Source organism: Notamacropus eugenii, chromosome 4 (genome assembly GCF_028372415.1).
Source record: "Notamacropus eugenii isolate mMacEug1 chromosome 4, mMacEug1.pri_v2, whole genome shotgun sequence".
Taxonomy (NCBI): Eukaryota; Metazoa; Chordata; class Mammalia; order Diprotodontia; family Macropodidae; genus Notamacropus; species Notamacropus eugenii.
Genome location: NC_092875.1, coordinates 195,553,540 through 195,576,165, shown reverse-complemented (window position 1 = coordinate 195,576,165; position 22,626 = coordinate 195,553,540). Strand labels below are relative to the sequence as shown.

At 38.8% G+C, this 22,626-nt stretch overlaps 1 pseudogene; it reads right to left on the bottom strand.

The window, feature by feature from the left end:
* Positions 1 to 10,872: 10,872 nt before the first annotated feature.
* Positions 10,873 to 15,923, bottom strand: LOC140502390 (protein BUD31 homolog pseudogene; annotated as a pseudogene).
* Positions 15,924 to 22,626: the final 6,703 nt, after the last annotated feature.

Genomic DNA, 22,626 nt, shown 5'->3' with positions numbered 1-22,626 from the left:
AAAATTAAGTGAGCCTTAGGAAGCACTGCTAACAGTAAAGCTAGTAGAGGTGACAGAATTCCAGCTGACCTATTTAAAACCCTAAAAAGATGATGCCATTAAATGATGATCTCAATATACCAATAAATTTGGAAAAGTCAACTTGGGTTGGAAAAGATCAATTTATGTCCTAATCCTAAAGAAGGACAATGCCAAGGAATGTTTAAATTACAAAAAAAAAAAAGGCTCTCATTTCACATGCCAGGAGGTTGTGGTTAAAACTCTGCAAGTCAAGCTTCAGCAGTATGTGAACCAAGAATTACCAGAAGAGCAGACTGGTTTTTGAAGAGACAGAGGAACTAGAGATCAAAATGTCAACATTTGCTGGATTAGGGAGAAAGCAAGGGAGTTCCAGAAGAAAAAAAAATTCTGTTTCATTGACTAGAGTAAAGCCTTTGATTGAATAGATCATAACAAAATATAACAAGTCCTCAAAGAGTTGGGAGTACATGATCATCTTATTTGTCTCCTGAAGAACCTGTATATGGACTAAGAAGCAACAGTTAGAACTGATTGGTTTAAGATTGGTTTGAGATTAATTGGTTTAAGATAAGAAAAGAAGAACAGCAAGGCTGTATACTGTCACCTATTTTATTTAACATATGCAAAGTACGTCATGTGAAATGTCAGGCTAGATGAATCAAAGTTGGACTTAAGGTTGCCAGGAGAAATATGATCAGTCTCAGAAATGTAGATGATACCATTCTGATGGCAGAAATTGAAGAAGAATTAAGAAGCTTCCGGATAAGGGTTAAAGAGGAGAGTATAAAAGCTGGCTTGAAGATTAACATAAAAAAACCTAAGACCTTGGCAACTTGTCTCATCATTTCCTGGCAAATAAAGGGAGAAGAAATAAAAGTAGTTTTAGAATGATCTATTCTTGGGCTCAAAGATCACTGCAGATGGTGACTGGAGTCGTGAAACTAAAAGACATTTGCCCCTAGAAGGACAGCTCTGGCAAATATGGACCACATGCTAAAAAGCAGAGACATCACTTTGCCAACAAAGATCTGTATAGTCAAAGCTATGGTTTTTCCAGTAGACATGTATGGCTATGAGAGATGGACTATAGAGAAAACAGAGTGCCACAGAATAGGTGCTTTTGAACTGTGTTGTTGGAGAAGACTTTTAAGAGTCCTTTGGACAGCAAAGAGGTCAAATCAGTCAATACTTAAAGAAATTAATTTGGGCTGTCCACTGGAACATCAAATACTGATACTGAAGCTTTAGAACTTTGGCCACATTATGAGAGGAAGCGAGTCATTGGAAAAGCCCCTGATAATGAAAAGGATTGAAGGCAAAATAAAGGGGATGGCAGAGAATAAGATGGATAGATAGTATCAAGGAAACAGTGAACACAAACCTGGACAGACTTCAACAGATAGTGGAGGCTAGAAGGACCTAGTGTGTTATTATCTATGGGGTCACAAAGAGTAGGACACAGTTGAATAACAACAACAGCCCATGCCAAAAGTAGAATTCTTCCCACATTTCAACAAGGGACCAGACAGCTTTTATGTGAAGACTTCATACTGCTTCTTCTTGAGGCAAGCCTTTTATTACTGTTAGCTCTCACTGTTAGAAAAGTGACTATGTGGCACAGTGGACAGAGTGCTCTGTCTAGAGTCTGGAAGATTTATCTTCTTCAGTCCAAATCTGGCCTCAGTTACTTTTTAGCTGTATGAATCTAGGAAAGTCACTCAACCCTGCTTTCCTCAGTTTCCTCATCTGTAAAGTGTTTCATAGAAGGAAATGGCAAGCTGCTCCAGGATTTTTGCCAAGAAAACCCCAAGGAGGGTCAGAAAGAGTCAGACAGAACTGAATAACCACAACAATTGGAAGGAAGTTTTTTCCTTCTATGAAGCCTAAATCTGCCCCTTTGTTACTTGTATTCCCATTACTTCTAATTCAGAAATATATAAATGTAAGCTATTGTTATTTAAATCCTAGCCCTACCACTTACCAAATGTGTGACCTGTGGCAAATGACTAACTCTTGGAGCTGGTTAGGAGACTGAGCCCTTCCAGCCCTATATTCTGTGAATCTTAGCATTTCTTTCTCTCTCAGAGGGTGGTAAAGAGAAGGCTAGCATTTCTATAACCGTCCTTCTTATGATTACACCCTTATCTCTTTGGGGGAGTTGATAGGAAACCATATTCACAGAGGATGTTCAACTCATAGGTTAGAGAGCTGGAATCCTCTGGAGACCTTTGTTCAGGCTATACCAGCTTCTGCCAGTGGCCATGCTGGCCTGCACTGGCTCTCTCTGGAAGGAATGGGCCATGTGGGTGAAAGAGCAAATAATGCTATCTCCATGTTCACTTGATCTTTGCCTTTTTAGTCAAGTCTGCCAGCTGGCACAGCCCTAGTTGTTGATAGTAGTCAGTTTGGGGTTTGTGGCATGGCCAGTTGGATGCTAAAGTGAAACTATTATCACATTTGATTTCAGTTCAGACACTGAAGTTTGATTCCTACCATCCTTGGCCAGATTTGAATCATGGACCAACAGGAGGCAGCTTCCAAGTTTTATGAATCTAAAATTTCAATCTATTTACATTTATTTGGATATAATACTCAATTCTTCACTTTCCTATACAGAGACTAAACAGAAAATAGAAACAAGAAGTCAGAAGATTCCGCTGGAATGGGAATGAGACAACAACACTTTTCTCCATTCAAAACTCGCTAGAGGGCCATGAATTTTTAGTTCCAGGTCCAACTTAACTGAGCCTTTTGGGCTCTGAGTTTCATTCACTCCAGGCCAAACACAACTTCCTTGAGGCAAAGGGAAAAAAGCTTCAAGGGAGCAAAATATGTCCACATGAACATTCTTGGACAGTAAGTAGATTCTAGTCTGATGAAACAATGTCACTGCAATACCAGAATGCAAAAAAGGTACTGATTTGATTAATTTTGAAAATATATTTCAAATCTGTTAAGTCCACAAAAAGCTGATCAGGCTGGCAAAGTTACAGGGTCCACTCCCCCTTTATAATTTCTTATACATATCCCCATGTCCTTCTACTAGTGTCCCCAACACTTAGCTCAGAACAGCTGCTGACCCTAAAACAATGCCAAAGTCATCTATGATTAATGAATTCCCTGTTGCATTACTGAAAAAGTTGAGGACTCGCCAATTTCTACTGTCAATACATAAATATATGAGGTATTTGCTGACTGAAATGGAAGGAGCAGAATGCCAGTATACTCAAGCTAGTAGGATCCAGGAAGAAAATGGCTGAGGGCAGAAGATTAAAACCTAAATCTAGGTGACTAGAGCCAGAAAATATAATACAATGCATACAATTCTCTTCCGTCTACCCACACAAAGCTCCCATTGACTTTACTTAGGAGCCCTAAGAAAGGACAAAGATATAATGTATTCACTGATCCTACTGGAATAGTGGGCCTTGACTTCCTTCTACTGCACAGAGTCAGACAGCCTCAAATGATTGTGACATGTCATTCTTTAGTGGCTGACCTCTGTGCCTGTGGAAGAAACAGCTAAAGGCATTAGATCCACAGGTTAGCCAGGAACAAGCAGCCAACCTAAAGAAATGGATTCACTCTTTTAGTGTACTTGATATAGGCTGGCACATTGGAAGAAAGTTTACATACCTAGAGCTTTTTTCTCACCCTGGCACATTATGGATTCAAAAAAGGGACCAGAATAGGGGGAAATAGAGCCATGTGTCTAGGTCAAACAGCATAGTATCATGTGTCAGGAGCACGAGGACCACCATTTGTTTTTCTGAAATTCACAGAAGGCTGATTTTAATTGGCAAATATGTATATTGTTTCTACCCTCCTCCCTCCATCTCCCATTCATTGCACATAATTATTCTTACAAAAATAGGCCATGGGACAAAAAGGAAACCCTGAGATGCAGAGAGAATCTTTTATAAGGTGAAGGAGGGTCTGCTTCAGCATGGAGTCCACACAAGAGGCCAAAGTGTAAATGGGGGAAGGGGAATGGAAGAAAAAAATTTCAAGCACTTACTATGTACCTACCAGGAACTATCCTAAGCCCTTAATAAATATTACCTCACTTGAATGAAGAGAAAATAAGAATTGCTAATTCAAAGATGAAGATGAAGAATAAATCTAGTGATGGAAACAACTGCAGAGCCATCTAATGCAACTTCTTTATTTTACAGATAAGGAAACTAAGGCCCAGGGATAATAATGACTTGTCCAAGGTCATGCACACAGTGTAAGAAGTAGACTTTGAACCTAAGGATAGCATTGTTTCCCAAATACTAGCATACTAGCTATTATTTTCCAGAGAAAGAAACTAAATAGGAAGACAGCACAGTATTAAGGAAAAGCAGATTTTCTTAAAGTGAATGGCTATTGGGGGGAAAATGTTTCTGCTCTTTCACTGGCTGCTTGTTAAATAGTTTCATACAACTGACAAATTGCATTTAGCTTTGGCAAATAGTCATGGAAAGGAGCAGTAATGGAGGAAGTCACAAATAATACTATGCACTTTTCAGTCTTGTAGGTCTTTGTGTGTGTGTGTGTGTGTGTGTGTGTTTTCATTTCCTTGTCTCCCTTTCAGTGAAATGCTTCTTGTGTGCAGAACACATAAGGACTAGACTCCACATCTTTCTATTTTGGTTGTTAGCTAATTGCTGTTCAGTTCTCAGCACATGAAACATAGGAGCTTTTCTGATCTTTCAGTTAAGTTGTCAGATACAACTATTTGATGATAGGACTTGATCTATTTTATGACTTTTTCAGTAGAAAGATGTTGAGCAAAGAACATATAATTACCACAGTATAACTATAGAAATCAATAGGAAAATACTTTGGAGGAAAACGACAACCAAAGAAGAAAGATTCTAGATCATTTTGACCCAAGAGAAATCTCTAACCCCCACATACACTCTACTTTTTGAATAGTTGATGCTTTAAATATCACCTGATCTAATTTTATAAGTGACGGAGCAGACAATGTGAAAGGTCACTTGCCCCTCTATATTGCCCTGAACTGGCATGCAGACTCAAACTAAGATGTGAAATATACGATTTGAGTATTTCCTGTTTAATCTTCTTCAGTGTGTATTTCATCTCATCAATGATCTCATCAATGTGTATTGCCTCCTATGATCAGTTTGCAACTCCTCTATTCTTTTGCAGCCCATGTAATTCTGGTTCACTTCTTTCTATACATCTTCATTAGATATTCCATCCCACACATGAAAGGCCTTCTTTAAGGTCTTTTAACATCATGGAGTTGGCAGTGAAGCACTGAGAATGTCCATTTGTTTGCGACATGGTCAACCTTCTTCCAGTGATGTATTTCATGTAAGTCACCACTGGTAATATTTTACAGACCACTCACACATTTCTCCCCTTCACTTCTGAATTACCTGCAATTTTGATTCTTTGGAATTGGTGATATGCCATGACTTTCAACCAAATAACATTACTGGAAGAACACCATTGTGAAAAAACAACATGGCAAGGCAACAATTCTGTCTTAAGTGCTAACTATGTACAAAGTATTGTACTAAGAACTGGGGAAACAAATACAAACCAAAAGAAAGATAGTCTCAGTCCTGAAGGGACTTATATTCTAATGGGAACACGCAAAAGGAGAGATAAAAAGTAAGAGGGGAGAAAGGAGCATGAAGGCACCTACATTGAGACATTATGCTGAGGTCTAGGAAGTCAGAAGTACAGCCTGCATCTCCTCCCCAAAAATAGAGACCCAGGAGACAATCATCAATAAAAGGGGATTGGCATGGTAGAGGGAAGATTCACCAGTAAAAAGGCCATAAAGAAAAATGGAAGTTCCAATGCAAAAAGTCCCAGGTGCTGAGGTAGACTCCAGGGTGAACTATGGTGTTAAAGTCCAGAAAGTCAGACAAGTTTTTTTGTTGTTGTTGTTTCAGGGTACTGTAGTGCCAATGTGAAAACTGTAGCTGCTGCTACGAATATGCATGCATATTTCCAAGGTAAATTCACAAAATATAAACTTTCTTCCTCAAAGATGAAACCAAGGCATTTGTTCAAACACCAGAGAGCCAAATCCATCATAGTAAAAAGGAAATCCATATACATTATCAATACAGGGAGCATGGCCCTCCCCAAGCCTTCCCTCCATCAGGTCTCCCCACAAACAATCTCCCTTAGGCAAAAATCACTGCCTCTCTTACTTACACTATCTGCTCTGCTCTGTCCCCTCCCCCGCTTCAGCTCCATCTCTCTTTTTCTTGCTGAACCCTTCCTGTTCCACTCATTCAGTAAGCTCCTCTCACCATTGGCTCCATGTGACTCAAGCTATAGGCTGGGCCAGAACTCAAGGCAAGTGACATGGGCCTATTAAGGGACAGGGAAGATCTTCAAATTCCCTTACCATTATATTCGGCCCCAAGATCTTTCGTATCCATTAATAAGTCAATGGCAGTTTAGGGATAACTGGTATTGACATAATTTCACAACAATATAACAGGGATAACACAAAATAGACACATAAGACAATATATTAGGGTAGGGGGGCTTGAGTACAAGCATCCCATCATCCCCCCCTCAAATGAATAGGACCCAAAATCCCTTGGGGTAATGGGCAAAGGTTTCTTCTTCTATAGCTACTTCCTGCTGAGATTGGACATAGGGCTGTCCCTGCCTCAAGAGGTCCCATTTGAGGGGTCAGTTCTTTAGCCAGTATCCAGAGCTTGGTCAATGCCAGATCCAAGTGTGATGCATCGTAGTCTTGGACAGAGGGTGACATCCAGATTAAGCAGTCAGACATCTACAAGAGGACGGTACTAATCCTGAGGGAGACAAATCTAGCAAATTGGTTAAACACACTAACAAAGGCCAAAAAGAATAAGAAGACAACAACCAGAATCAGGTATTCCTTGCAAACATCTTTTTCAGTTTCTGGGTTCTCCCTTCTGTAGCTTTGGTTCCCAGTTTTCACAAAGTCCTGTGCTCTTAGTCCATTCTCTTGCCAGGGAGGAATAAGATAAATCTTCCCACTCTGAGCTATCCATTTCCTTCCTAGAGCCTTCCTGTCTCCAAATAGAGGTTTTATATTTTGTGGCATCCTCATTGCCATTTGTAGTGCCAATACAATCCCCACTGCTATGGATATGCATGTATATTTCCAGGGCAAATTCACAAAATATAAACTCTCTTCCTCAAAGACAAAATCAAAGCATTTATTCAAACACCAGAAAGCCAAATCCATCATAGTAACAGACAAATCCATACATATTATCAATGCAGAGAATATGGCCATCCTCAAGCCTTCTCTCTGTCAGACCTCCCCACAAACAAGCTCCCTTGGGCAAAAGTCATTGCCTCTCTTACTCACACTAGGTGCTCTGCTCTGTCTGTTCTCTTTCTGTCTCAGCTCCACCTCACTCTCTCTTCTTGCTGTGTTCCTGCTCCACACCTTCAGCAAGTTCCTCCCACCATTAACTCCATGTGACTCAAGCTGTGGGCTGGGCCAGAACTCAAAGCAAGTCACATGGGTCTATTAAAGGGCAGTAAAGTCTTCAAATTCCTTAACTTTACAGGTACAAATTAAGATTGCTGAAAAAGCTGATCAATTGCTCAAATAGTATCTGGCCCCCTCTTCTCTTTGCATTCAATTCTACACCCAGCTCATTGTCTAGCTTTGCTGGCAGTGGGTACAGCTGGTGCAGATTGGCAACTCTATTGCCTATAAGTAGTTCTGGGTTACAGTTGCAGTGTGGAGAGGAGTGCTGATAAGTCACAAGGGAGCTGGAGCCCTGGTCTCAGTTCCAAAGCAAAAAAGAGTGCTTGTACCAGTGCACCAAGGACAAAGAATAAATACTTCAAGAAAACAATTCAGATTCTATGGAGCCATAAATTAACCTCACTCAAGATTTTAGCAGCTTCCACATCAAAGGAGGGGAGGGTTTGGAATATGAAAGTGCATAAGGAAAAGAAGCTAAGATTACAACCAAAAATAACCTACCCAGAAAAACTGAGTATAATTCTGGGGGCAGGGAAAGGGGGAGAGAAAGAAATATAGATATTTAATGAAATAGAGGACTTCAAAGAATTCCTGAAGAAAAGACCAGAACCGAATAGAAAATTTTACTTTCCAATACAAAACTCAAGAGAAGCTTAAAAAGGTAAACATGAAGGAGTAACCAGAAGGAACTTGAGTTAAAATGTTTACATTCCTATATGGGAAGATGATACCTGTAACTCCTAAGAACTTTATTATTTCTAGGACAGTAAAAAGGAGTTTACATAGACAGAGGGCATAGGTGTGAGTCAATTACATTGTAATGATCACCAAAAAATATGAAGGGATGAGAAAGAGAGATACACTAGGCCAGAGGTGGAGAACCTATGACCTCAAGGCCACATGCAGCATTATAGGTCCTTGGTTGTAGCCTCTTGACTGAGTCCAAGTTTTACAAAACAAATTCTTTTATTAAGGGGATTTATCCTGTGAAGTTTGGATTCAGTTAAAGGGCTGCACTTGAGGACCTGGAGGGCCACATGTGGCCTTGAGGTCACAAGTTCCCAACCCCTGCACTAGATAAAAGGAGAATGGAAACAGGAGAATTTTCTCACATAAAAGAGGCACACAAGCAAGAGAACAGTGAAGGGGTGGTGGGCAATGTGACAACCTCACTCTCATTAGAACTGATTCAAAGAGAGAAGTTTGTATAGAAATCTAACTTTCTCAGTAGGAAAATAAGAAGGAAAGAGGCTAATAGAAAGGGAGGGGAAATGATAAAAGGGATAGCAGATAAAAAAGGCCAGAGTCAGAAACAAAATAGACTTTTGAGCAAGGACAGGATAAAAGGAGAGAGAAAAGAAGAAACAGAAGAAAATGAGATGGAGGGAAATAGCAAGCGTAACTGTGAGTGTGAATGGGATGAGTTCACTCATAAAGCAGATAACAGAATGGATTAGAAACCAGAATCCAACAGTATATTTTACATAAGAGAGATGCTTGAAACAGACACACAAAATTAAAATAAAGGGCTAGAGCAAAATTTAATAGCTGAAGTAGAAATGACAAGGGGAGCAATCATGATCTCAGACAAGGCAAAAGCAAAAGTGTACCAAATTAAAAGAGGTAATCAGGGAAACTCCATTCTGCTAAAAGGCACCATAGACAATGAAGTAATATAAAAAAAAATTTACAACAAGTTTCTCTGATGAAGGACTCATTTCTCAAATATATATTGAGTATGGAACTGAGTGAAATTTATAAAAATAAGAACAGTTCTCCAATAGAGAAATGGTCAAATGAATGAATGTGAATAGGTAGTTTTCAGAAAAAGAAATCAAAGCCCTATGGGGAAAAATGCTCTAAATTAATATTGATTAGAGAAATGCAAATGAAAATAACTCTGAGGTACCATCTCACACTTATCAAAAATGACAAATCCTAGAAGGGATGAAAGGAAAATAAGCACAGTAATGAATTGCTGGTGGAGCACTGAAGAAGTCCAACCATTCTAAAGAACAATTTGGAACTATGCCCAAAGGGGCAATAAAACTGTGCCTATCCTTTAACCTAGCAATGCCACTACTAGGTCTGTATCCCAAGGAGATCAAAGAAAAAAGAAAAGGAACTTACATGCACAAAAATATTTACAGCAGCTCTTTTAATGGTAGTAAATAATTAGAAATTGAGGGGATGCCCATCAGTTGGAGAATGCTAAACAAGTAGTAGCATATGATTGTGATGTAGAACTATTGTACTACAAGAAAAGAGGAAGAGGTGGTTTCAGGAAAACATGGCATGTGAGCTGATAAAAAGCAAAGTGAAGAAAACCAGACCACTGTACATAGTAAAAGGATTGTTGTAATGATGATCAACTGTGAAAGACTTGGCTACTCTAATCAATACAATGATCAAAGACAATTCCAAAGGACTCATGGAGAAAAATGTTATCTACCTCCAGAGAAAGAAGGGATGGATTCTGAATGTAGATTGAAACTTTTTTTCACTTTCTTTATTTTTCTTGCTTTTTATTTTGGCAACATAGTTCTCAGTTGGTGGGGGAAAGGGTAGGAGGAAGGGAGAAGATTTGGAACTCAAAATTTAAAAAGAAAAAAATGTTTAAAAATATATATATTTTGAAAATATTTTTAATCTGGGGCAGCCCTCAGGTCTTAAGTTTAACAGCTCTGGGCTAGACAATAGGACATTTATTTAGAATTGTTTGGATGGAAGTACCAGAAGCATATTCATTTATGATCTGAAGCAGTTTGTTGTTGTTCAGTCATGTCCAGCTCTTCACAACTTCCATTTGTGGTTTTCTTGGCCAATAGACTGGACTGGTTTGCCATTTTCTTCTCCAGTTGTTTTTTTTTTTTTTTTTTACAGATGAGGAAACTGAGGCTGAGAGTTAAGTGACTTGCCTGTGGTCACGCAGCTATTAAGCATCTGCAGCTACATTGGAACTCACAAAGATGAGTATCCCTGACTTCAGGTCCAGCTAGTAAATCCACTAGTAAATATTTAACAAGTATCTTTCTTAAAAGAAGTACATATTTTTAAGTTTAACCTACATCATTAACATTTTCTCTCCCTTTCTTTAAGTCTAGAGTCAATCAGCAAAACGATAAATCAAGCCCTAGTGTATGATATTCGACATTTTCTTTTTTCTTTTCGTTTTTCTTTTACCAATGGTTAAAGGCTTTATTTTTATATCACAGATAATTACAGTTGATTAACACAGTTTTTAATATGCCACCATCTTCCAATCACAGGTTGTAGCTTTGGAAAGCATGAGTTATCCAGGGAAAAGTGTTCACTTTTAACAGTTACTCGTGGAGATGAACAATAAAAATGAGCCAGAAATGGAATCTGCGGGTCCATCACTTCAAGACCTGCCAATCCCAGCATCCTCGGCAGCCACAGTGGGTATACTAAATGATCCACCCCACTTCTAACTTGCTTTTTGGAACCCTACATATACACTTGATTCCAAAATTGGTAACCCAAATTTGGATGCAACAGAGACAGCACAGATGTTCATATTCCTGTTTATTCTACTTGGCAATCAAATTCTGCATAACCTTCTTTAATGCAGTACTCATATAACTCTCTACTTATGGCTTTCCTCTTATAAAAGAGGTCAAATATATATCGCTTTTCCTGGTTATAAATCCTGCAGATAGGCCAGACAGATTCTACTTTCCTCTTTCCTTCATGAGGTTCAGTTTCAGTTTCTTTCATCTTCTGATCCAAGACATCCAATGTAGGTTAAATTAGCTCCCTGCCATATGGAGGAGCTTTCCTCCTTCATTTTACTTTAGGCTTCTTCACCTGCTGTAAAGACCACCAGTCCAGCTTCCATTTCTATCCTAATATTTGCCATTTTCTGAGGTGAAATGCCCATACTGAAAATCTAGCAATCAGTCAATAAGAGCCTGTGAGAGCTGCCTCCAGCATACTCCTCCCCAGCAAACTTGGGAAGAAGTCTCGACTGCATATCCTAAAGATCTGATCTTGACCTTATGCTGTTTAGCATTATTATTAACCCTTTGCAAAGGGGTTCGCTTGTCAAGTTTGCAAATGACTCAAAGTTAGGAAGGATTACTAACATATTGGACACAAGTCAAGATTCAAAAATATCTTAAATGCATTATTAAAAGAATGCTTAGAAAATATCTAGAAAAGGAAGTGATGCTCAGAAAGTGATAAGGAGCTCTATGGAGAATGGGTCACACCAGACTAAATTCAGACTACAATGTTGCTATGAATAAGATGAAACTTAACAGGGATGAATATAAAGTCTTACATTTGGATTGCAAAGTTACCTTCCCAAGTACAAGAAAGGAAAGTGAATGATTAAAAAGCCATTTGTTTTGTGTTTGTGTGTGTGTGTGTGTGTGTGTGTGTGTGTGTGTGTGTTGGGAAGGAGGGGAAGGGGAAGAGGACTGTGGTCTTTACGATCTTCAAGTTCAACAAGAATCAATACCGTGATACAGCAGTCACAAAAGCTAATGGGCTTTAAGAATACATTAGATGGCAGGTAGTGTCCAAAAACAAGAAAAAAGTAGACCCTCTTTATTCTGGTCAGAAACTATCTCAAAAATTATTTTCAGGTCAGAGAAGCATATTTTAGGAAGGGTATTGATAAAGTAGAAGCAGCTAGATGGCACAATAGATAGAGTGCCCAGCCAAGAGTCAGGAAGACCTGAGTTCAAATTCAGCTCCACACACATATTACTGTGTGATCCTGACCAAGTCATTTAACCCTGTTTGCCTCAGTTTCCTCATCTGTAAAATGAGTTAAAGAAGGAAATGAAAAATCACTCCAGTAATTTTTGTCAAGAAAACCCTAAATGGGGTAATCAAGAGTTGGGTACAAGTGAAATGACTAAACAACAAAATTGTAAGGTAGAAGTGATTCAGATGGGGACAATCATATGATCCCGTCACGTGAGAATGGGCTGAAGAGACTCAAGCTGTTTAGATCAGAGAGCAGGAGTTAGAGGGACATGATAGATGTCTTCAAGTATTTGAGAGACTGTCATGTAACAGAATTGCTGTAGTCAACAAAACTAGGTTGTTTTGAGAGGAAGTCACAAGACCAAGGTTTGATGTCACAGAAAACTGCCTAATGGAGAGACCTACATAAAAGCAAGATGGCAGCCCACCCCTTCTAGATATTTTCAGCCAATGCTAGGATGAGTATCAAACAAAGTTGTAAAGTGAATTCTTAGTCTGGCATGGTTTGAACTGAGTGGCATTATGTCCTCCCAATTCTGAGACTCTGCAACTCTCATCTTAAAGAAAAAAAGTCATATCTGCCAAATAGATATATTATGTTTGTGCACCAAATTTTTTGTTGTTTGTTTTCTCTGCTAAGAAATTTTCATTTTCTTTTTCATTCATGTGACAAAAATCTAAAATATCCTTTCCAGGAAATATATGATCAGAAAAGGAAGTGGGCCAGATATGTAATACTAGTAGTAGCAATGGTGGTGGTAGCGATACTGATGGTGGTAACAACTGCGACAGCAGCAGCAGTAGTAATATAATTAGCAAAGATACAGCACTTTAATGTTTGTGAAGTACTTTACAAATAAATTTTTATCATTTTTGTCCTCATAACTACCCCTGGAAGTAAGTACTATTACTATCCCCATTTACTGATGAAGAAATTAAGACACAGAGGGGTTAAGTGACTTGCCAAAGGTCACACAACTGCTATCTGAGGTTGCATTCAAACTCAGGTCGTCCTGACTCCAAGTCCAATTGTCTATTCATTGTACCACCCAGCAAGATGGATAAATAACACATGGAGATGCTGAGTAGTATACTCATATCCATATATGAATTTTTTAAAAATTTTATTAATGTGTTTTGTTTTTATATTACAAACATTTGTAGAAAATTCTCATTTCATGAGAGATCTTTTGTAACAAAGTAAAAAGACTAAGTAAAATTAATAATACAGTGACTTCATCTGAAAATGCATGTGACATTTCAACTTTCCACCTCTCTATTTTTAAATAATTAAAATAAATCTATTTTTTCTCCCTCCTACACCTTACCTCAGTGGGGAAAAAAAAAGGTAAACAAGAGAAAAACAGAAAGTCAAGCAAAACAAATTCCTTCAATGAATGTTTATGAAAATATGTACATTTCATTTTGTCCCCTAAATATGTCATACAATGTTTAAAAAAATCTGGTGGATGGCTCTCCAGTACTTTGAGTATATCCTCTATGGAGCATTTGTGGGAGAACATGCAAGCAATCTCATAGTATGAGAAGGCATGTACTTTTAGAAGAAGTACCATTTCATTTCCCTGCTTTTTTCCAGTACCACACTATTAAAATCTTTGACTTATTATAATATCTGGAGCATTCAAATGGCTGGAGCATAAATACCCATTGTTTCCCATCCTTTGTAAACAGAACATATGTTTCAGATTGAACAATGAGGTTCATAATTCCTGGTCCTTCAGAGGTATGATGATCCCATCAAGGCAGGTATTTCCGACCAGCAATACAGACCACAATAAGCCATTAGAGAAGCACTTTGTGGGTTCCTTAATCGGCATCCTATTTTGAATACTTTGAAAGGTCTGTGATTGGAACAATGTGCACATGTCCATATGTCTTCTAGTACTGCAAATTGTGCCCCTCTATTCTCTCTTCCCAGGGGAAGTCTTATCTTTATTTTCCAATAAATCTTCCATAGTGAATTTCCTCAATGTCCTAGAGCTCTCATTTTTGTTCTTTTAGTATCTGAGGGATACCAGTGGAGCATTCTGACCATTATACTATTGACTTCTCTTACCAGTATTTGACTAAAATCCTCTCCTTTTCAAGGCATATACAGGGTATCCAAAAAGTTCTAGTTGAGTTTTAAGCCTCAATAACTTTAATATCTTTATACGAAGATGTTTTGTACACTTTTCTCTGTATGTATATGTGCATGCATGTGTGTGTATGCATGCACATGGGCTTGTTTTTTTGAAAATGTATTTTTGACTTATTTTTCCACACAAGTCAACACTGATAATATAGGGCAACCTATTCATGTCTGTCATACCTCCTTTCATCAATCCCTCTATGGGTTATTTGTAATTCTCACTCTAAGGAGATTATGATGTCCTCACATCACCATGGGCAGACTATTGAAGTGAGAGGCATGACCTTTGTGACAATGACCAGTTTACTGAAAAGAACTTTTCAGTTCTTTTTTTCAGTTTTTTTTTCTTTTTTTTTACAATTCCTTGAAAGAACTGTGTGATGTCCAAAATTCAATCCACCCCAATCTCCTCCTGCTTCTCCTTCCAGGCCCTAGATAATTATCCATCTGTAGCTCTTGTCCAAGATAGATAGATTGATAAAGAAACTTAACAACCTGCTTTTTCTTTGCTTAAATATGGCCAGTATATTTTCAATACATTTTATTTTCCTAGTATGTATTTTTAAATCAATATCTTCCATGCAATTCAAAAGTATTCTGGAATTGTATGACATAGTACATGCTACACAAATGCTATCATTCAAGAATTACTCACTTGAGATTTGTAAATATATAATTTTTAAAAACACAGTAATTGGGAAACAGCATACTAGACAATCCCTGGCAGGTTCTCTCTCACACTCTGGTCATAGGGATCATTGGAGACATGGAATTAGAAGCAATCACATCTCCACTAGAATCTACAATAAGTCAGAGTAGCTAAAGGAAACTGAATAGGACAAAGCAGATCTATCTTTGATGAGATTCATCTCAACATAGAGTTGAGTAGATAGAGCTGGTGGAGAAAATGGGCGTAGAAGCTAGATGGAGCTCCAGGCATGACTGATCATCAGAAACTGGTGGGACCTCAGGCTTGTCCTTCCCATAATGTATTGTTATATGTGGTCTACTTGTTCTGTCTTTGGGACTTCGATGATTTAGCTGAAGAATTTTATACACACATAGGTGGTTCTGGTGATGTTACCTCCTGCCTGGAAGCCTAGATAATTATACCTTTGAGGATGACAATCTATAGCTGTTATCATCAATTATGATGATCTAAGAATAATAGCCACTACCCTAAGACTAGTCAAAGGACTCAATTTTCTTAGTAGTCAAGGGACTTACTACAAAATGCAAGTAATATAATTTTCCTAATGTATGAATCTGATCATGTTATACCTTTACTTCTAAACCTCCAGTGAATATATAGGGTGTTCAGGGAGGACTGGGACCTTTGGTGTGAGGGCTTGCCAAGTCTTTTTCAGGTCTGCTTATCCATCTTTGGTATCCACCTGTCACCCAATTTCCACCTCTGGCTCCAAGAAGCTGTAGTGTGCCCAGTGCCCACACTCGAGCATGCAATCTCAGTAAACTGAGGATAATAGAAGGGGTCTCAAACTCATTGGTCAGTTGAGGTGGGGTGTCTACCCTAAGCATGTGCAGATTTCTCCCAGGAATAGGTAGATGAAAACAATTTGTTCAATGACCATGAAGGTAGCTGACGCAGGCACTATGGAGCACCTAAAGTTTGCTCAGGCATTAAAGATTGAATGGTAATCTATTGCATCCTGGGTCATTAGCAGTCATCTTGACTTTTGTCCTGCCACTGGACTTCAATGACTAAGGAAGAGAGAATGAGGCTGATGACTTTATGCAGCTTTGCCTCACTTAAATCTAATTTACAGGACAGTCAAGACATCACCCTATGATGTCACTGGTCATCTTCAAAAAGGGAAGGATGGACAATCTATCTGTGGCTCTGCTAATTTGCATTTTTGTTAGTTTTGAACAGGCATCCCCAAGCAAAAGGAGCAAATGGCTTTGACTTTCTTAACAAATACCTAACCTTCTATAATTGTATTTGTTAATACTTTTATGATCATGTCATATTTTTTCCTACTAGAATAAAGGGTCCTTAGAGGTAGGGCTTATCACTTAAACAGCTTTCTATTTAATTATTTCAGATCAACAAGCATACATTGAGTGCCTGCTTTAAGACAACCACTCTCTGAGGTAGTAGGGATACGAAACACAACCTGTCCTAAAGAAGCTTACTTTCTCTTGGAGTGGATAAATGTATACAAATCAAAACACATCAAAGAAACACATCAAAGAAAATAAAAAACAAGAATATGAGAAAATACAAAATATATTTCTTGATGGGAGGAAGAACAAACAACTGGGATGAAAAGAAATTCTCATCTAAGAATTGGTACTTAAGCTTGTCCTTGAAAGACTTAGCTGTTTCAACAGGGAGAGGAGGCAAAGGTAGGACATGGAATGTCAAGACAGGTAGGACACAGGCTGGAGGGTTGAATGTGTGAGGGAGAGTGATATTAAATCAATTTAGAGAGATAGACTGGATTAATATTGTTAATGCCAAATAATTTTATGTTTTAATTTTAATTTTATCCTAAAAATGGCTCCCTATCTTGGGAGCAACTGAAGCTTCTTTTTTAAAATTCTAATTTATTTATTTATTTTTAGTTTTCAACATTCATTTCCACAAGATTTTGAGTTCCAAATTTTCTCCCCCCCATCCTTCCCCTTTGCCCACCCCAAGATTGCATGCATTCTGAATACCCCTTCCCCCAATCTACCCTCCCTTCTATCACACCCCTCCCTCCTCTTATTCCCATTCCCTTTATTTTCTTGGAAGACAAGATATATTTCTATACACCATTGCCTGTATATCTTATTTCCCAGCAACTGAAGCTTCTTGAGGAGAGGTGTCAGGATTTTGAGGTCTTACAGGGATGTTGAGGCAGGGAAGGACTCATCAAGTAAAGTGCCTTCCACTTCTAATGAACATAATCCCTTGTACAAAACAATCTCTTCTACAATATCCTTTGGACTGAATTAGATTTAAAAGAAAATACCACTAGATTATTAATTTCAGGCAAAAATCCTGACTTGAGGAGACTATCCCCCTCCTCCCCAATAACCCCTCGAAGGCTAGGATATTGAAAGCCAAAACAAAGTCCTTGAGCAGTTCCTCTAGCTAGGTTACTTTGTGTGTCACCCTAGCGACCAGGGACTGCTGAGCAAAGATGTAGGTTTTTACTTTTCTTTTTTTTTTAAAGAATGTGCAGCATGTCAAGTGATTCAGAGAGTAAACAGACTCAGGAAGGGCAAATATACAAGACCTACAGACTGCACAATAGGCTGACCTTCTCCTCAACCTCTTCCCCTCCCCTTTCTTTAACTGTACCAAAGCAGTAACAGTAAAAGCAGCCAAAGAAATAATAAATGAAAGCTGAGCCTCAGTAAGTGCCCTGGAGTTTTCAGGGACAGACGACCCTCCATATCTTTGTGCATCAAAGAGCAAAGGCTAAGGGAGGGGAGAAGGGGTGGGGGGAGAGGAAGGATGAGGGAGAGAATGTTTACTGGGCTGGGGGAGATCTGGTTACCAGCCTGAAAAACAGCAACAGATGGATCTGCGCGGTTATCAAAAAAGGAATGCTTTCTCAAATAATTTAATCTGTAGGTTAGTGTATTGTATAGATTCGTTACTAATTCCCATAGGACAGGCAGCAGACATGGGGATAACTTGCTTCCTCAGAGGTGCAGGGATAGAAGACATACAGGCACATGTGTGTCTGCATCTATGCTAAGGAGTAGAGGGTAGGAATCAAGATAACAGTATTATGGCTATTGTCTTCTGCACAATATCCCACTTCAGTCTTCAGCAAAATGAAAACAGGAATGGGCCCAGGGGATTATCAACACACTGCTGTAGCCTGAAGTCTACTGCTCTAGTGTCTGATCCAGCCCAGGCTAGGGGTCTGGAGCATCAGGCCCTGTCAGAGATCCTCCCTTGAATGTGAAAAGAATTAGTGGAGGTGAACTCACCAAGGCACAAGGCCTGTCTATTCTCCTTCTCTCTAGGAGGGAAATCAGGCCAAGGAGACATTAAGAAAAAAAAAAATCTAAGTTTCCTTCGGAATTGCAGGATTTGAAGCCAAAAGGGCAACGTCCCTGGGCTTTGGAAAGAGCTTGCGGTTAGCGGTGGGCAATAAAGAATATAAACGAGGCTCAGACAAAATATGAATGAAGGGGAAGGCAGGAGCTCAGATCCCCCATGCTGGGCTTCCCTCAGACAGACTCAGGCTTCATTTTCCATCTGGCACAGGATGGGTTTGGAAGCGCCCCAGCTCCACTAGCTGGAGGCTTCCCAAAGTGTTTCGTGCACAGAGCCCACTCCTGACCTCAACTGGCTGACCCCAGGCCTGTCATCAGAAAGGGAGCTACAGTGGGTAGCCTAGGCTCACCACAGTCAGCTCCAAAGGAAAACTGACCCACTCACAGGTTACAATCACATCAGGGAAAGACTGCTAATTTTTTCCATCCCAAGCTGGGGCCACTTTCGTAACAAGTATATTGTAATATTAATAATAACAGGAACAGCCCAGCACTTTTCAAGGGAGGATTTCAAAGTGCTTTCCAAAGAAAGGATGAACATTAATCCTTCATGTGACAGATAAGCAATCCCAGGCACAGAGTGGGAAAATAAAGAAAGCAGTCACAGACACTGGGAGACTGATTCAGAGTTCCATTTCCCAGGTCACATTCTGATAGACATAATATTAGCCAGCTTCTCTGTACTATTAAAAAAAATTGCTGATGGATATTTTATTTTTATTTTTCCTTTAATTTCTAATGTATTTTTCTGATCTATTGTGCCCAAAGAGGTATCCTTTGTTACAAAAAAGAAAAAAGAGATGAGGAAAAGAAGCTGTTTAGCAAAAGAGATGAACATATCAATTAATAATGATAATATATACAAGGTTATGCCTCCACCTCTGCAAAAAAAAAGGAGTTAAGCTGTACTGTATTTATAAACAGTTTCATTTGTCATTACGCTGGAGGTAAAAATATAACACTAAAAATAATTTGTATGTTTTTCCTTAAAGATTTCACATGCTAGGAAATTCAAGTGAAAAGGGAGAGTCCCATATTCCTACCTCAATAACTGCAGAGAGCTCAGACTTCCAATCAATCAATTAATCAATCAGTCAAAGGCATTTTAATTAGATTCCCCAAAAAGCCCTTACTTAATATGAAAGGAGTGAAGGCCGCTGGATAAAATAAAATGATGACACAAAGGAAGTGTGTTGTAATTGGCTAAGGAAACTGGGTCATACCCTGTTGGTGTTATATAAAATGTAGGCTAATTTGAAATAGGGAGAAAACAGAGAACAGTGCCAGCCAAGTACCTTGGAGGAATCACTCAAATTAAGGGAACAGGAGTAAAGCCTCGGTCTCCTCCCTACCCAAACTAACTGGGGAGGCTAGCTTTTGCAGTGAACAGAAAGGTAGGCTTAGAGAAATGGGGTCAAACCCTAATAAAAATGGGGGCCACTAGCCTTAATCAGTAAGTCAATTAACTAAATCAATGAATCACTTAAAAAGGATTCATCTGGGCCTCATACTGGCTTCATTTTAAAATGTAATGTTATCTATGATTGATTATATTGTTGTTTTGTTAAGTATTCCCTAACTTCATTTTAATCTGGTTTCTCTGTCATACTTGGTAGTGATGTAGTAAACATACAGCAAGTGAGCCCCATGTTTGACATTTCTGGTCTCCATTAAGGAAGGCCTGAGTTCAGTCCAGCTTCAGACACTAGTTTCATGACTCCAGATAATTCTGTTTTCCTCATTTCCTCATCTGTAAAATCGGAATAATATCTCTAACCTAACAGGGTTGTTGTGAAGATCAAATGAGATAATGTGTATAAAGGCTTAGCATAGGGCCTGGCATGTAGTAGGCACTTAATAAATGCTTCTTCCTTTCCTCAGTTCAATAAACACCTATTAAGTGCCTACTATGTGACAGACAAAAGAGCTAAGTGATATGGTGGCTAGAGTGCCCGACCTGGAATCCAGAAGACTCATCTTCCTGAATTCAAATCCAACTTCAGACATTCAGTAGCTGTATGACCCTGGGCAAGTCATTTGAACCCTGTTACCTTAGTTTCCTCATCTGTCAAATGAGCTGGAGAAGGAAATGACAAACCACTTCAGTATCTCTGCCAAGAAAATCCCAAATGGGGTCACAAAGAGACAGACACGACTGAAACGACTGAACAGCAAGGTGTGCCAGGCACAGTGAGAAGCACTTTGGATACAAATACAAATGACAAAAATATAGCAACCCCCCCTCCAAATTTACAGTCTAGTGGAGGAAAAGTCAGTGCACAAAAGGAAGCTAAAAAGAAGATGGAGGTGGGGGAAAAAGGGATAGGATATTTCCATGAAGTCAAAACCAAACAGAATTGTTGATGGAAAATAGAGTTACCTGGAAAGTTCTGGAAATATGCACCCTCTATTAATAAATGAATGAATGAATGGCTTTGGAAGGACTTTATTGTTCTACCCTCCATCCCTCCAATCAGAAAGGAGAGGCTACTGAGGGAGCTGAGGTGGTGTTGAGTACCAAAAACCATAGCGATGAGATTTCAGCTGATCACCTTGCTGGAAGAGGTCTGCCATTCCAGAGTGGAAACCAAGCAAAGTTGCTGATAGAAAATGGTGTTATCTAGAAGACTACCTTCCACATTCCCCCCTTCCCTGATTTTGACCAAAGAAGGACCTTGTAAAATTCAGAGGGCCAGAGGATTTAGACTCTTTCATTGGCAACCTAGTAATGTCCCTAGAAGAGGACTGACTGGCAACAATGTCTGCATCTATTAGGAACACTAAGGGAAGTCATCTTCAAGGAGTCCAAAAAGATCCCAGCTGAAGAGCTTTACCATGCTTGAAGTGAACTTCATAAGTATCCCATGAAGGGGAAAAAAGAACTGTCAGTAACCAGAACCTATGAGTTACCTTCTTATAAGTGTGCTCTCCAAGCTCTCATTTTCCCCTGGAATCCATATATACTAGTGGGAAAGTATATCATGAATTTTTGGGTGGGGATGTTTTAGACTGTTTTTATCATAGCACCTTAGTAAATAACTCTTTCTATAAACTAACTAAGACTAGCTGATCAATTCATATCAACTGATTATCATGGGAGAAACAGTCTGATGGGGCTTATGAGCAATAATCCAAAAAAAAAAAAAAAAATCCTCCCTTTGGATTACCCTTAGTACCTGGAGGAGGAGAAACAGCCACCCTCTGGGGACTCAGTCAAACAGTTTGAATACAGGTTAGAAAAATAACTCCATAGCTTGTGTTACACAAGTTTTATTTATTGTTCTAGGCAGGTTTAGAGGTAGTGGTTTTTTAGGTTTCTTCTTCTACCACCACAGCGACCTTAATTTACAATTGCAAATCTGCTATGTATGCAATAGATAAATTAATGAATGAATAATAAATAAATGAATGAATGAATGAAAAATAGGATTACAAAAAGGTGAACAAGAGTTTGTTAATTCTACTCATAGAAACTATGAATTCAACCCTTCTCCCCTTCCACTCCCTCATTCTAGCCACACTCAACTCCTCCCCCATGAATGGATAACTTCTGTCATTTACTGGGGTGGAGCAAGATAGTCATTTTTAATTTTAATTTTAATTTGAAAAGGGCTAAATGTAAAACTTATCTAATTTTTTGTTACATAGTAGTTTTCAATAACGACTGACTCCTTGGGACCCCATTTGGGATTTTCTTGGCAAAGACAATGGAGTAGTTTACCATTTCCTTCTCTACCTCATTTTACAGATGAGGAAACTGAGGCAAATAGGATTAAGTGACTTGCCCAAGATCACAAAGCTCTAGATTTGAACTCAGGGAGATGAGTCTTCCTGATTTCAGGATCAGCATCTATCCACTGAGCCAATAGCTACCCTTTTCTCATTGTGTTAGGCAAAAATAAGATGCTGAGTGTTTCTTTTTCCTTAGCGACTGCTAAAATTAATTTTAAAAGCATGCATTCTCTTGAACATGCTTTTAAATCAATGGGAAAATATTTATTGAATACCTACATGATACTTGCATTCTCCATAGAATTGTATAGGATGCAAGAAACTTACATCTCATCCCTCCCCACTAGGATCTTGTAGCCTAGTTGGGGAGAAAAGATGAAAAAAACATGAAACCATTAAAGAGAACACAGTGCTAAGTGGTGGGGTATTCTATAAACACATAAGGGGTTCAGAGAAGAAAAAGATAAGGAGTAGTTGGTTGAGTCAG